Source organism: Echinops telfairi, unplaced genomic scaffold, assembly GCF_000313985.2.
Source record: "Echinops telfairi isolate 266 unplaced genomic scaffold, ASM31398v2 ScPeMD7_3533;HRSCAF=4204_1, whole genome shotgun sequence".
Taxonomy (NCBI): domain Eukaryota; kingdom Metazoa; phylum Chordata; class Mammalia; order Afrosoricida; family Tenrecidae; genus Echinops; species Echinops telfairi.
In genome coordinates, this window is record NW_022107432.1 from 13,407,232 (window position 1) to 13,409,794 (window position 2,563).

Below are 2,563 nucleotides of genomic sequence, written 5' to 3' on the forward strand. Positions count from 1 at the left end.
CCCAGCTCTTTCCTCTATTTCCCTTGATTCTCCTCCTGTCCCACTATCATGCTCCACAGGATTTTACGGGGTGGAGCCCTCGTGGCCTAGTGGTTACACGTTGGACTGCTTACCAACCAATCAGCTGTTGGAAGCCACCATTCCCTCCGAGGGGCAACGGTGAGGCTTCCTACAGAATTACAGTCACGTTAAACTTGCAGGAACAGTTCTTCTACCCTGTCCTGTAGGGTCTCTATGAGTTGCATCAACTCGATGGCAATAACTTTGGTTTTTGTTTGGAATTTTTTTCAAGTGGATTAACAGGCCTTTCTTTCTAGGTGTCTCTGGGTAGACTTGAACTTCCAACCCTTTGGTCGGCAGACAAACACATGAACCATTATTTTCACCCCTCAGAGAAGCCAAGGGTGCTCTCTGTTCTTATAGGGAGCCTGGAAAGGGGAGGCAGCTGGTCATCCAGCAGGAGGGTAAGTTGCTAGCTGGGCTTCCTCTCCAAGGGCCCTTTGAGAAACTTGCTACAAGTGTGTGGTGCCGTCAAAGATACGGGTAGTGGCAGGTCTGCTTATGTTGGTCCACTCGAAGTTTTCTGAGTTGTCCTTCTATCATCCATGAAAGCACAGACATTTACATATACATTTATATTTGCAGACATAGTGAACTGACCCTGCTCAGAACCAACCCTGTTCAAATAATCATAGCCTTTATAATCATCTATTCATTTCCTACTGCTGAGCTAACAAATTTAGTGACTTAAAACAGCACAAGTGTATTGCCATCCAGTTCTGGAGACCAGAGGTTCAAAATAAGTCTCACTGGGCTAAAGTCACAGTGAAAGAAGGCTGTATTGTTTCTGAAGGCACTACAAAAGGATCTACTTACTCCTCAAGGTTTCCAAATTTTAGAGGCTACCTACATTCTTTGACTCATGGCCTCTACTTCCATGCTCACTTCTTCTACTCTATCCTGCTTCCCTTTGGTGCTGAGATCCCTTCCAGCCCTGACATTCTAAGATTCTGAGTTCTGAAGCCTAAAATAAAGGGGGAAGCCACAGGTATGCTGAAGCTGCCCAGGAATCTTTCGAAGCATGAGGTCATCTCCCAGCCTCTCCTTCCTTGACTCAGAGTCAAACTCATAGCTACTCTATAGGGCAGAGTAGACCTGGCCCTGGAGCTTTTTACAGGAGTAGGCAGTCCTGTCTGTCTCCCACAGAGCAGCTGCTGGCCTGGCGGTTAATAACCCAATGTGTAAACCCTATACCACGAGGGCTGCTCCAAAATGATAGAAACCTTTTTATTAAAAATACAATAATTTGAAGCTATTTCTCAATGTAGCCTCCATCTTGCAGTATTTCTATCCCTCTAACCCTTCCCTGAAGAATTATGCTTTTCCTTAACTGTGTTAAAATGACTCTCATTTATATACACATATATTTTCATGTTCTTTGACAATGATGAGTCTTGTCAAACACTTTAACACATGGACAAAATCCGAGAACATTATGCTTAGCAAAGTTAGTCTCATAAAGATAAATAGTTTATGACACCATTATTTTAAAAGAAAATTTAAAAAATGTTTTTCACCTCAAGGGATAAGAAATTAAAGACGAGGGTGTGAGCTCAGGGGCGTGGGGTGGGAGGAGAGGGACCCACAGGCAACTATGGAGTGAAGGAGGGTGGGAAAAGGAAAAAGCTGCAGGAGGCGTTTAAGGGGATCCTGTTTCTGATGTGATTTGGGAGCTGGGCTGTGCAGCTATGCAGAATGTTTCTTTGTAAGTGTCAGAGTCCACAAACAAAAGGGAACAGCTACATGTAAATAAATAAAAACAAAATAAATTAAGTTAAAATTTAAAAGAGGGAGCGAGAAGGGTCACAGACTTAAAAGCCCTTCAGATCCCTTACCCATCAGACCTAAACGGTGGTCTTAGTGGCTATAAAAGGAGGAAAAGTTAAACTGAAACAGACTCGGATCCTTTAGTGACAAATACGTTTGTTGCAAACAAATACACAAACAAAAATGTGCTTTGAGCTTTGAGAATGGAAAATTTGGAGGAGCGAGATTGGAGTTAGAGGGTGGATGGGATATGGCTTGCCAGTGAAATGCTCAAAAGACATCCCTTGCTTGAGCAGGTCTTTTTGGAAAATGACGCTGAACAGCATAGGGGGCTGAAGTAGATAGGGACTGGAGAGGGCTGATTGGAGGGTCAGAACCATCTAACGCAGTGGTTCTCAACCTTCCTAATGCTGCGACCTTTGACTACACTTCCTCATGTGGTGGTGACCCTCCAGCCATCACACTATTTTCATTGCTACTTCCTCACTGTAAGTTTGCTACTGTTATGAATCGGGCAACCCACAGAATGAGAACCGCTGATCTAAGGGGTCGGTGAGGAATAAATGAATGCTGGACACTAAACTACAGTGTGTGTGTGTGTGTGTGTGTGTGTCTAAGGGTGAAAGCGCATAATCAGAAAAGAACATAGAAAATGTTTGCCTTGTTACCCACCAAGCCTTCGTAGCTATGATTGGCCATCACAGAATCATTGCCCGTAGTCTATTGGATAACAGAA

At 43.8% G+C, this 2,563-nt stretch overlaps 1 non-coding gene across 1 annotated transcript; it reads left to right on the top strand.

The window, feature by feature from the left end:
* Positions 1-1,877: 1,877 nt before the first annotated feature.
* Positions 1,878-1,998, top strand: LOC115871230. Its single transcript, XR_004047181.1, has one exon. It is a non-coding gene; the product is annotated as a small nucleolar RNA SNORA61 (small nucleolar RNA).
* Positions 1,999-2,563: the final 565 nt, after the last annotated feature.